General features: G+C 46.8%; 1 pseudogene; it reads right to left on the minus strand.

The window, feature by feature from the left end:
• Positions 1 to 11,483: 11,483 nt before the first annotated feature.
• Positions 11,484 to 13,103, minus strand: LOC119315617 (annotated as a pseudogene).
• Between the last annotated feature and the right edge of the window lie 1,440 nt (positions 13,104 to 14,543).

The raw sequence follows: 14,543 nt of genomic DNA on the forward strand, positions 1-14,543 counted from the left end.
ACAAAGTCCGACAAGTGATCCGTAAAGTAAGGTTTTCTAACCCCTTAGCTCACTTGGATCCCAACTTTCATTTGAAAAAACAACAGCATGAAAGTCCTTGAAGATGAGCCCGCTGTCGTCCCTGAACAGACCCCTTGGAAACGTCCGAACGAGGTTTACTTATTATTGTCCTTATATTTGTTTTAATGAATCCTGCTCCTTGCATTTCCTTTAACTCCTTTCATTTACCTTTTCAGGAGGTGTCTCGTTCCTCGGGCGACTCATCACAAACACAATTTCCGGCTTTCAAGACTGCTCTTGGGTAATTAAAATCCTCTTTTCTTCCGAGTTTGATCAATTGTTATCTTAATGCTGACTATCCTATAATATATATTTTTTTCTTTAGTGGCTAGGCTAGATCCAAGAAAGCGAAGGTAACAAAGTCGGCAGAAGACCCGCCAGTACCAATGTCTGAGCCGGCTAGGCCGCCTTCTCCATTAACTGCCGCCCCAGAAGACCCGCCTATTATCCATGAAGCGAATCCTTCGGAGACGTCCCTTGACCAAGCTACCATGAATTCTTCCACAGTCGGACCGTCAAGCTCAACTTACTCGCCGTCTCCACATGCTCCAGATGTTCAGATTACTGGGAGCCGCTTTATTGAGCCGGGGAATCCAACGGTGTTGGCTCAGTGCACAGCAAAGCAAGAAGCATTGGAGAGGCAGAAGGTTCGCTTTGATATCGCCAACTATGACCGTCTCAATGCCAGTGATATCTTATCCGGCTATCTCAGTCATGTACACTCCAGTCGTGAGTCTGAGCTTGAGATGGTCAAGCAGCTTCAGTTGAAGTATGAGGTATGTTATTTCCGTTTTACCAATATTCCTTCAGCCCCCAAGTCTTCAGATTATAAGAGAAACGAAATAACCTGTAGACTTAGAATATAAGCCAAAACTTTTATCTCTGAAGCTTTGCCTTGTACTGATAGAACAAAACTTCACCCATAGTCCCCAAGGACCGGTTCATTTTGATCATTAATGAATCGGTACTTTAGAATTTAAAAGTGTCTTTAAAGTATTTTAACACTACGGCTTAACCTTGAAAAACTTGCTGAACTGCATACATTAGCCCCCAAGTGCCAAGTGATGTTACTTTGTAAAAGACTTGGGACTTCAAATATATTGGTAGAGTCGCAAAAATTTGATTTGGCATACATTAGCCCCCAAGTGCCAAGTGGTTTATTCGTAAAGTACTTGGGACTTCGAATTTTGAATTTGGATACTGGAATTTAAAACCAAATCTTGACTTATCTGAATGTTTCACAGAATGCATTGTCTGAACTGACCTCCCAATTGACTGACGCAAAGACCCGGCTAGCAAGTCAGGAGTCAGAAATAAAATCTTCCACCTCCAAATTGCAAATGAGCCTTTCTGAAATGGAGACTTTGAAGACCAGCTTTGCTGCTAAAGAGAAAATTTGGGAGAATGAGAAAACACTCCTGACCCGCCGAGCTGAGACAGCCGAAACAGCTCTGAAAGAAATTTCAACAGAGCTGAACAATTTGAAGGGCCGGGTATCTCAGATGGTTGCTGCGATTTTTGGTAAGCTGGCTGAATTGATCTTGAATATAATTTTTGTCAAACCGGAATATGATCCGCCAACTAACTCTGTTAAAAATATATACAGGTCTGCGAAGCAAAAATTTGAGCCAAGACCCATTGATTAATCTGAAGGCAGTATACACCTTGGTTGAACAATTATACATTGGTGCACAACGGGCTCTGGCCGCTATCTATCCGGTAAATCAAGGATCCAATCGGCTTAGAGATGTCCTAAAGGAGTTGTCCATCCTTCCTGCTAGATTCCAAGAGGTAAAACGCTCATGTGCGCGAGCCGGTGCACTGACTGCCCTAAGCTGTTCCAAAGCTTGGGTGCTAGACCTAGACATGGCGGACGTGGCAAGGGGCTATCCTACCATGAAGGAGGACGGGTCTCCTTTTGATCAAGATGACTTTATAGCATGCGTCCGTGAAGTCCGGCCTCAGGCGACTAGCCTTGGAGATGACACCAACGTGGAAATACCAGCTGGGTTTTCACAACGCAAATAAGAGGATGGACACTCCTTCATACAAAGTTGTCGATCTGATTCCACCTGTGAGAGAAGATACATTCGCCCCGGAAATTGACCCGGTCGGCCTGATTGACGACGAAGCTGAATTTGTCGCCATGAACGGCTTTGATTGGTCCAAATCCAACTTCCAGCAGACACAAGATGGTGAACCGGTGAGGGAAGTACAATGATCATCTTCATGGGCTTATAAAGCCTTGTAATAGCTTAGCTGTTTAAAACACCGCATGTTTGCTTATGCCATCGCGCATAAAACACTTCTCTGTGAATCTGTGCTTCCGGATGCCAATGTTTAATGCTTTCTTATGCATCATTTAATGCTTGTCTCTGCAATGTTTAAACTCTGTTCCTGTGAACACAAGGAAAAACCTGGCAAGGCGGTTTAGAACCAACTGGGTTTAAACACCTAATTTACAGCCCATATCTCCACCTCAAAAAACAGAGACAAATATAAATAAAGGATAAGGTTTAATACTAACTCTTAAGTTAACGCAGCCGGTAAGCGCGTATAAGTAAGAATCATACCTTGTCCTTGTTGATTCTTAGATCGCCGGTTCAAATAACCCGGGTGACGAATTTGATAATTCAATATGTATAAAAGTTAATACTCCTTGAATATTCAATAATCATCATATCTTAGTAGCTCATACCTTTGGATCCTTAGACCACCGGCTTCAATAACCCAGGCGGCTGTGTTGTCCAACAATTGAGCCGGCGAAGAAAACCAGGCTATCTCATTTGTAATATTGAAACAACAAAAACTCAAAGGCAAGCAATAGATAACAAACATAATTTTAACTCTGTATTCAAAAGATTGGGGGTTTCTAATTCGAATATGATCAGTAAACCGGACCAAAGGGGTTAAGCTAAGGTTCGAATACGACCATATAGCCCCCAGTGGCTTTGGCGTTGCACCAATCAAGAGGGTGCCGACAGCTATGTTCTCTTTGGTTCGAATACGACCTATGTTTGAACAGGAAGCCCCCAAATGACCTTGAGAGGTTTTTAACGACCCTGATTCGAATACAATCCAAGTTGGCTCAAAAGGGGTTAAGCTATGATTTGGATACGATCAAGAAGCCCCCAAGTGAGTTTGGCCTTGAGCCGATCAAGAGGGTTACGACAGCTATGTTCTCTTTGGTTCGAATACGACCTATGTTTGAACAGGAAGCCCCCAAGTGACCATGAGATTTACAGCTAGATTCGAATACGATCATAAGCCGGACTAGAAAAGGTTAAACTTGATTCAAATATGATTAGCTCCTTAATAGTCATTTGTGAAAAAATAATAAAGATGCATAATCTTTGAAAAGAAAAGAGACCGATGGTCTTGCTTTATTGCTTATCATCGTATATACAATGTGAACGTATGTACATGATGAGAGCCGATGGCTCAGGTATAGTACGGCCGAAGTTGAGCAATGTTCCACGGCCGGCGGGTCTCCTCTTCCGACTTACGCGAGTCTACATGCTCTCGAACGTCAATGAGGTAGTAAGACCCATTTTTAAATTTTTACTGACCACAAAGGGTCCTTCCCAAGGTGGGGATAACTTGTGTGCATCCAAAAGATCTTGGATGAGCCGGAGCACCAAGTCGCCTTCCTGAAAAGTCCTGGTCTTAACCCGGCGGCTGTGATAATGACGCAGGTCCTGTTGATAGATTGCTGACCGTGCTGCTGCTAAGTCTCTTTCTTCATCCAGCAAGTCAAGCGCATCCTGTCTGGCTTTTTCATTGTTAGCTTCAACATAAGCCGCCACACGGGACGAGTCATGACGGATGTCACTGGGCAATACTGCTTCTGCCCCATAAACCATGAAGAAGGGTGTGTAACCCGTAGACCTGTTGGGTGTAGTATTGATGCTCCATAACACTGAAGGCAACTCCTCCACCCAACAACCCGGCGTTCGCTGTAAAGGAACCATAAGTCGGGGCTTTAGCCCTTTCAGAATTTCCTGATTGGCTCTCTCAGCTTGACCATTGGATTGAGGATGAGCTACAGAAGAAACATCAAGCCGGATGTGCTCTCGCTGGCAAAACTCTTCCATAGCCCCTTGGGATAGATTAGTGCCATTGTCTGTGATAATACTATGTGGAAAACCGAAACGGAAGATTATTTTCTTCATGAACTGAACCACCGTGGTTGCATCACACTTACTCACAGGCTCCGCCTCAACCCATTTAGTGAACTTATCAACAGCCACCAAGAGATGTGTCTTCTTACCTTTAGACCTTTTGAAAGGTCCCACCATGTCAAGCCCCCAGACTGCAAACGGCCAAGTGATTGGAATCATCCGGAGCTCTTGAGCCGGCACATGCGCTCGTCGTGCGAATTTCTGACATCCATCACATCTACTGACCAGATCTTCTGCATCAGCGTGAGTCGTCAACTAGTAAAAACCGTAACGAAACGCCTTGGCCACTAAAGATTTTGATCCGGCGTGATGACCACAATCGCCTTCATGGATCTCACGAAGGATTTCTTGACCTTCTTCGGGGGAAACACACCGTTGAAACGCTCCGGAAACACTGCGATGAAATAACTCTCCATCCGAAATCGCCATGGACTTAGACCGCCGGGTTATCTGTCGAGCCAGGGTCTCATCTGCTGGCAATTCTCCCCGGGTCATGTAAGCCAAGAACGGCACCGTCCAATCTGGGATGACGTGAAGAGCCGCCACCAACTGTGCCTCCGGGTCAGGAACAGCTAAATCTTCTTCTGTGGGCAACTTGACAGAGGGGTTATGCAAAACATCTAAAAAGGTGTTGGGTGGTACCGGCTTACGTTGAGACCCCAGCCGGCTCAAAGCATCAGCTGCTCCATTTTTTCGACAGTCAATGTGTTCCACCTGATAACCTTTAAAATATCCTGCAACAGCATCGACCTCTCGGAGATAAGCCTCCATGAGAGGGTCTTTGGAATCCCACTTGCGAGACACCTGCTGAACCACTAGATCTGAATCACCAAGACATCTGACCCGGCTCAATCTCATCTCCTTTGCCACTCGAAGACCATGGAGCAATGCTTCATACTCTGCTGCGTTGTTAGTGCACGGAAACATCAACCGTAACACATAACAAAATTTATCACCTCGTGGGGAAGTTAATACAACTCCAGCCCCCGAGCCCTCCAATTGCCTGGACCCATCAAACTGAATAGTCCAATATGTGTTGTCCGCCTTTTCTTCTAGCATCTGCATCTCTGTCCAGTCATTGATGAAGTCAACCAAGGCTTGAGACTTAATCGCAGTGCGTGGAACATACTTCAGCCCATGAGACCCAAGCTCAATTGCCCACTTGGCCACTCGCCCTGCAGCTTCTCTGTTTTGAATAATGTCTCCCAAAGGAGCGGAGCTAACCACAGTGATTGGATGTCCCTGAAAGTAATGTTTAAGCTTCTGGCTTGCCATGAACATCCCATAAACAAGCTTCTGCCAATGTGGATATCGTTGCTTAGAATCAATTAGCACTCCACTGACATAATAAACCGGCCGCTGAACCGGATGCTCTCTGCCAGCCTCCTTGCGTTCTACCACCATAGCCACACTAACTGCCCATGAGTTGGCAGCCACGTATAACAATAGCGGCTCTTTCTCAATTGGAGCAGCTAGGACCGGCGGCTCAGCTAGCTGTGCCTTTAGATCCTCAAAAGCGGCATTCGCAGCATCACTCCAAACAAAAACATCCATTTTCTTCATCAATTGATACAGAGGCATAGCCTTTTCCCCTAATCGGCTCAATGCAGCCACACGATCCGCCAGTCGTTGAACATCATTGATGCGGGTTGGTTTGGCTAGAGATGTGATTGCCTTGATTTTCTCCGGGTTAGCTTCAATACCTCGGTTAGACACCAGAAAACCCAAGAGCTTGCCGGCTGGCACTCCAAAAACACATTTGGTCGGGTTAAGCATCATTTTGTATACCCAAAGATTATCAAAAGTCTCTTTCAGGTCTGTGACCAAGGTTTCCTCTTCCCTGGATTTCATCACTATATCATCCACATAGGCATGAACATTGCGCCCAATTTGATTGTGAAGACAATTCTGCACACACCGCTGGTAAGTCGCCTGGGCACTCTTAAGCCCAAAAGGTATAGACACATAGCAGAAAGCCCCAAAAGGAGTTATAAATGTTGTCTTCTCCTGATCCTTGACTGCCATCTTAATCTGATGATAACCGGAGTAAGCATCTAAGAAACTCAAACGTGCGCAACCCGTCGTAGCATCAATGATCTGATCAATACGGGGAAGAGCAAAAGGATCGGCTGGACAAGCCTTGTTTAAATCTGTGTAATCCACACACATACGCCAGGTGCCATTCTTTTTAAGCACGAGCACCGGGTTAGCTGACCATTCTGGGTGAAAGCCCTCCACAATGAACCCGGCCGCCAAGAGCCGGGCCACCTCTTCTCCAATGGCCTTGCGCCTTTCTTCGTTGAACCACCGAAGAAACTGTCTGACAGGTTTGAACTTTGGATCGATATTAAGAGTGTGCTCAGTGAGCTCCCTCGGGACACCCGGCATGTCTGAAGGTTTCCATGCAAAGATGTCCCGGTTCTCACGGATGAACTCATGAGTGCGCTTTCCTATTTCGGATCCAAATTTGCGCTAATGATGAACTGTTTGGATGAATCGCCAGGCACAAATTCAACCATCTTAGTGTCATCAGCTGATTTGAACTTTAACTCCGGCTCATGCTCTGTTGTTGGTTTCTTTAATGACGTCATGTCCGTCGGGTCAACATGATCCTTGTAGAATTTCAACTCCTCTGTCGCACAAACAGATTTAGCATAGGCAGCATCCCCTTCTTCACATTCCAAGGCTATCTTCCGGCTCCCATGGACTGTAATAGTGCCCTTGTGACCCAGCATCTTGAGCTGCAAATATACATAACACGGCCGAGCCATGAACTTGGCATAAGCCGGCCGCCCAAACAGAGCATGATATGGGCTTTTGATTTTAACCACTTCAAAGGTTAATTTTTCTGCTTTGGAGTCATACTCATCTCCAAAGGCTACTTCCAGCTCGATCTTACCAACTGGGTATGCCGACTTACTAGGCACCACACCATGAAAAACAGTGTTGGATTGTTTAAGATTTTTGTCCGTCAATCCCATCCGGCGAAACGTCTCATAGTAAAGGATGTTGATGCTGCTGCCTTCATCCATGAGTACCTTAGTAAACTTGTACCCACCAACCTGAGGTGCCACTACTAACGCCAAGTGATCCGGATTATCAACCCGGGGCGGGTGGTCCTCTCTGCTCCACACAATGGGCTGCTCCGACCAACGTAAATAACATGGAACTGCCGGCTCAACGGCATTGACGGCCCTCTTGTGGAGTTTCTGGTCTCTCTTACATAAACTGATAGTAAAGACATGATACTGTCCACTATTCAACTGCTTCGGGTTGCTCTGATAGCCGAATTGTTGCTGTTGTTGATTCCCTTGGCCGTGTTGCTGATTATATCCTCCCTGGTGACCAGGATGACCATGAAAACCTCCTCCACTTGAACCGGCGCCCGGACCCTGAAAGCCGCCTGAGCAGCCACCCGGGCCGTGACCCCCATCAAATGCGTTTGAATTTTTAAACGCCTTCATGATCGTGCAATCCTTCGACAAGTGGGTAGCTGGCTTCTCCCGGGTGCCGTGTCTTGGACAAGGTTCATTCAACAACTGCTCAAGGGTGGGGCCTGACCCGCCCGATCGAGGGGGCTGTCTGCCCTTGCGCCGCTGATTACCACCCTGCGCATTAGTATTAGCAACAAACTCATCAGCCTTACGCTTATTACCTCCTTGATTTGCCGGGTTATGCTGGTGACCCTTGCCATTGTCGTTCTTCTTTCCCTTCGTTGCCTTTTCTTCATCAGATGCTGGGTCTTTGGTGGTATCAAAATCGGCATACTTGACAAGAGCCGCCATCAACGTTTCCATGTCATTACAGTCACATTTAAGCTGCCCCAACTTCTGCTTCAGAGGTTCAAAACGGCAATTTTTCTCCAACATCAAAACTGCTGAGCCGGCGTCCATTTTATCAGACGAATGCATTATCTCCTTGACCCGACGCACCCAATGGGTTGTAGATTCTCCATCCTCTTGCTTACAATTGGTCAGGTCCACAATTGACATTGGCTGCTTACACGTGTCTTTAAAGTTCTGGATGAACCGTGCCTTCAACTCTGCCCATGAGCCGATAGAATTGGGTGGTAATCCTTTCAACCAGGTCCGAGCCGTTCCATCCAACATCATGGTAAAGTACTTGGCCATTGCAGCATCACTGACCTCCAACAGCTCCATAGCCATCTCATAACTCTCAATCCAGGCCCCGGGTTGTAAGTCAGCCGTGTAGTTAGGTACCTTACGAGGTCCCTTGAAATCCTTGGGCAACCGCTCATTGCGTATGGCTGGGACCAGGCAAGGTACGCCTCCGGTTCTTGTAACCACTCCTGCCTCAACCGAGGTTGCTGGATAAGCCGGAAAGATTTGGTGAGCCGCCTGCTCTGCTGCTATCTGAGCCGCCCATTCCGCCTCTTCATGAATCCTCTCCTGATCCGCCAAGTTAAGGGCTCCAGCCCGCACCGGCTCATGCCTATATGGCCGGTTGTGGCGTTGAGCATTACTGGACATCTCCGCAGATTCCATGTGCCTACTGTAACTCGGGCTCCGGCTTGGGCGAGGAGTTGAGTGAATCCTGTATCGACTGTAGGAGTATGCATCCTGCTGGGCCAAAGCTGTCTGAAGTAGTTCTCTTACCCTCCGGGTTTCAATTGCTGCTGGCGAGTCGCCTTCCATTGGGAGAGCTGCCAAACGAGCCAACGCTGCAATGAGGTTCTCCATGGGATTGGAGAAGTGACCCGGGGGCGTTGCTATATAACGAGGAGGAGTTGTATTCATGTGCGGCGGCTCCATGGTGCGTGGCTGAACTAGTGCATCGGGCATCGTGACCCGGTTTGCCTCTGGCGGGTTGCTCCCTCCAGCTCCGGGTGTATGGAACAGATTCCTCGGATCCAGCGTTAGAGGCAGACACGACTGAGTTTTCTGACGCCTCCTCCTCATGACCTCGTTTGATGCATTAAGATCCACCGAGAGCCGGAAGGTTTCTGCTTGAAGCTGCTGAGCACGAGCATCCAAAGCTGCTCGTTCTGCTGCCATCCGGGTTTCCTCCGCGGCTAGATTTTCCTTAGCTTGCATCATCTCCTCCCGCACGCGTGCCACTTCCGCGTCATGCTGGGCTTTATCCGTCGGCTCTACCGGAGCGGTTAACAGAGTCGTCAGTTTATCCATGAGGTCCATGAGAACCTGAGCCGGGGGGCGCGCGGGGTCTCCTGACCTAGCAGCTGCCGACCCGGTGGCCGCCGCGTCACTGCGGTGGAGTTCTGCCCGGGCTGTGTCCCTGCCATGAAGACTCCGGCCCATTTCGGCGGCTCAAGGGGGTCCGGAATACTGCTGCCATCGGAACAGCCCCCGAGCATGCCGTCTTGCAGTTGGTACAATGAGTTCGTCTCATCTGTTGATGATGCAGTATCAGAGCAGATGGCTGTCTCCCCGCCTTCCATCGATCCTTCGGATTATTCACCGCCATGGATGCAGCCTACGAAGGCATACTTCGTGACAGATTGAACATGGGCGGACCCGGCGCGCTGAGCCGTTTCGATGAGGTCGGTGTGGACATCCAGCTCAGGACCTGACTCGCCGATCCGGCCGATGAAAACGTGAATTCCACCGAAGGGGACCCGGTACCCGTACTTGATTGAGCCGGCCTCGGGGCCCCAGCCTTCGTCGTCGATGTAGATCTTGCCGCGACGACTCTTGGTCATCCGGCCCACAGCGTATCCCTTGAGCCCTTCGAAGTTGCCCTTCAAGAACTCAAATCCACCGTGCGCTGGCCCCACGGTGGGCGCCAACTGTCGTGGAGTTGACACGGCAGATGTCCTAGAGCAAGGACTTAGTCGTAGGGCCATCGCACTAGGAAGCTTAAAGGGGTTAATCGGGACAAAGGACACGAGAGAGTTTTATACTAGTTCGGTCCCTTACGGTGAAGGTAAAAGCCTACATCTAGTTGTGATTGGTATTGCTGAGGTTTCGACTTCCAAGAGGCTCAACTCGCCGGCTTAGTTATCGACTTGGTCGTTTTCCTCTCTAAACCGCCATCGGGTCATACACGGGTTGACGCCTGGTGGCTTACAGAGTCCCGGCCGGCTCATAATCGTGTCCGGCTCGGTGACTTCCTTTACATGCCTTTCTTTACAAGTCTTTCCGCCCATATGGCGGTTTACAATAACGGGCCTTAAGCCGGCCCGAGGCCTTTGGGCTTTCTATATATACTAATAAACTATCATCTTGACTGTCTATTGGGCTTCTTATGTAACCCGCCATTAAGTCTGACCCGGCCCCTCCTGGGCGGGTCTCAACTGATAGTAATATCCCCAACACTACCGGATCCACGACCTTGTGCAGTCTCCTTACTAATGTCTATCCTCTTCTGTTTCACAATTCGAAATGTTGTATCACTTTAAATCTAGCGAAGGACCTATTTTCCTTAAGATTATCCATGGCTTGCCACATGCAAAACTCTCTTTGTAGTATTATATTTTCGCTATGATTTTAATCATGAACGGCCCTAACAGCCACATGACACCAACGTCTTTCAACGATATCCTAAACCAATGGCTTAAGTCCTACTTTTTTGGTGGCTTCGTAGCAATGCATGGGCATTGTGCTAGTTTACTGGTATTCCCATAACAGCATATACTCATTAATATCGTAAAAATGAAGAACATGGACAATCATACTGTTAACTGGTCAGAATGGACAAGTTATCTAGAGGGACACAGCTTCGGTGCCTTAAAGGCACCTGCCTTTGGGTCACTGACATGTGGGCCAGGCACCTATTGGGCCCACACGTCATAGACACAAAGGTAGGTGCCTTAAGGCACTGAAGCATCGTCCTATCTAGAGCTATCCTAAAGCTCATTCTACGCCATATCGGAAAATAAATCTCATACTAATAAATCTTGGTAACATGTTGGATCATGATTTAAATCATCTTTAAGTAAATTTTAGCATGAAAAGATGAAAATGAACTCCACTTATTAGTGTTTCCTGGTACAAATAGACTTGCCACATGGAGGGAAATCCTACAAATGATAAATGAATAATTACTCATAATTTCAAATGAAGTGGTTATTTTTTATTTGAACTCTGTTAGAAATATCAGCGGAGGTCACATACAGAACAAAATAAATATAACTAAGCTTAAGCTTCAAAAGGGTTCAAGCCAGTTTTCATGTAATCAACTTCCAGCTGTTGTGTATCTCCTCTTCAGAAAAAAATATATGGCATGTGAGATATGCACTAACGCTAACATTAGAGAATTATATCATCCTTCAATAGGCAGGAAACAATAAAATGGTTAAATTATTCTATAGAGGATTTGCCAATCTTGTTAATCATTGTTTATTTTCTGGAACACATACACATGTAAGAATTGTTTTATTGTATGGATGTTCATATAGTAAACCGATGATGAAAGTTTGCTAGTTCTAACTTAAACCACAAAAAATAAATAGAATAGGCTAACCAATTGCAGCCAGTGCCTGGCTACAGAACATAAAGAAAATGAAATACCACAAACATATTTTTGTTAGTCAATCATAATCATTACATAAAAGCCACCACATACACATCAGAACAGAACATGGCAGAACATCATCGATGTACATGAGGGCATGAAGCAGCAAAGAAACAAATGATATGATAGTAATTCAAATTATTGGCTAACACGGAATGACGTGAGCATAATTTCATCAACCAATTGTTGAATAATAGTTTGTTTTTTGTATTGACAATGTAATCCATGCTATTACCTGCAGCGTAGACACTTTCGAATGGATGATAGTGAGGACGGGTTATGGTGTTTTCGGCAAGCTTCTTCAAATTCAATGAGTCAAGGTGGATCATGAGGATGCCATTAATTGTCCAAATGATCAGGGCATTATTCTGCTCAGCAAACCCTAGTATCGATAGGGCTATGGGGTTTTTATCCTCCTAGTTCAGAGAAAGTAGCTTGTCCAGTTTAATAGTTCTTCCAAGCTCCCATGAAGCAACACCATCACAATCTGTCTTCCTCTTCCATAATTGGGCGGTGTAGTCTGACACTGACATCAAGAGGAAACCCAGCCCGCCGCCCTTGGCCCTCATAACCTGGAAGTAGTTGCCCTTGCCATACATATCCACTGGAACTCATATCATAGCTAAGCTCTGCTTCTCCAAATCAAACTCAACAATTCCATCAACATTCCCAGAAAGCATCCAGTAAAGGGAATCTCCAACCAGCACATCATCAGGCTCATAAAGCAGGGTAGAATAACTGCTCCTATGAGCGTGGTATGGAAGCACTGTTGAGATAAGATCTCCCCATAAGCCGGTCTTTGAGGAGTAAACACAGACAAGCGCTCGTGTGTGTTGCTCGTCGTCCTTATCCCAAACTGTCACCGCCAAGACCACCTGGAAGTTGGACCTCTCCGGCAATGCGAAGCACCGCCCCGTGTGTCCTCAGGAAATCCGAAGGGACGGCAATGCGATGAAGGTGGCCGGTGACGGGGTCCTACAGCAGGACCTGCAAAGGCTTCGTAGATCGAAAGAGTAGGAGACCATGACGGCATCCAAGGGAAAAGCAGTAATCGTTGACGCCGAACGGCAAGGAGAAGCGCCCAGGAGGGACACGATTGGGGGCCTCCAGAGTAGATAGGTCCAGAGTAGATAGGAAGTTGAGAAACTCGTCGAAGGGACCGAGGAGAGGAGGGTTGCGGCGGTGGCGGAGGAGGAAGCGGTGACGGAATCAGGGGTCAGATACGAGTTGGCGCCGGCGCTTGCAGACGATGGATGCGCGTGGGAGTGACGAGGGCTGCGGGGAGAGGCGGAGCGGGATCTCAGGGAGCAGGTCGTCATCGTCCAGCGGCACGGCTGCCGGCGAGAGGTCTTGGCGGCGGCGGCGCATCTCCTCTGGGCAGTGACTGTGGACTCGAAGCAGCACGCAAGATGTTGGTACAGTGACGAGACGGGTTGCAGCTCATTTTGTTCTGATTGTTCGAGAGTCCATGGCCCATGGCCCATGGCCTATGGCTACACAAACATTGAGGCCCACGATATGTGATATTTTTTTCTAGTATCTGGCAGCTTTATCTCAAACAAAAAAAATCTGGCAGCTGTCCCTCTTGAGGCCCTGAAGGAAGAGAAGGGAAGAAGGATCAAATCAAGACAAGCAGATTAACCAACATGGTGAGGTTAGTGGTTCTTGTTCCTGATACACCAGGCACGACAAGGTCAGCGTCCGGCCTGATGCCGACGGTGGACGAAGCAGCGGCGACCATCCTCCGAGCACGGCCTGGACCGGGCAGAGATTGAGAAAACACAAGGAGAGGTAGACAGACAACAACAGGTAAAGCAATCTTACTATTCACCATACATATTCCACAGATATTTGCATACACATTTACAATTCAACCAATCCTAATACACCTATCACTTTCATAGGTACAACAATACTAATATACTAACACTAGCAAAGTGGTAAGATATGATGTAAAAAAAAAAGCAAAGTGGTAAGATACACATACAAATGAACTTTTAACAAGTACAAAGTGGTTATCGCACGCACCAAGCCTCATCCCGCTGACCTGAAAAGGAGGCGGCGAGTGGTAAGGTGAAAGGGTTGTTGACCGTAAAAATTATGAATTTCTCACTACTCCAAAGTTATTTCCCCTCACGGAATCATAAACATGTTGAAAACTGATTAGAAGTATATATAACCGAGCCATGATTACATATATGGGTGAAATCATCCACACACAGGGGTCCGCTTTGAACAAAGACAACACTGAGGTTTTCACTCTCCAACCCCAACGAACAAACTGACAGAAAGTAATTCAGAGAACAAGGAGGTAACCAAACATATGCTACTGGCATATACTTTCACCCAAACACAGAGAGAACAGGGGGAGCCAAAATACCTGTATACATCAAAACAGCTTCATGTGTATATACAGCTAGTAGTGTGTGGTGAAAATGGTACATCTTGAATCAACTAATAATCGTGCTAATCGGACTATACCAAAAAAGAACGAGAGAGAAAACACTGACTTATTATATACTGTAATATATAACTTAATCAACACAAACATAGGCCATCAGAAGTTAGATACAGGAGGATATGGCATCCAAGGGCACAACCAAAATTCGATTCTCCACCGAAGACTACAGACAGTACAGACATTGTTCGTCCGCAGATGTTCACTAATGCCAAGGAAAAAAAGGCTTACTGATCTATCAACTATTCAAGTTTCAGTGCATGTTGGTGATACAGCTTATTACGCATTTCTCTACTCAAGATTTGTTTAGCTAGACTCCGTCACCAAACAAATTTCAGGGGGGAAATGAA

This window comes from Triticum dicoccoides, chromosome 6A (assembly GCF_002162155.2).
Source record: "Triticum dicoccoides isolate Atlit2015 ecotype Zavitan chromosome 6A, WEW_v2.0, whole genome shotgun sequence".
NCBI lineage: Eukaryota > Viridiplantae > Streptophyta > Magnoliopsida > Poales > Poaceae > Triticum > Triticum dicoccoides.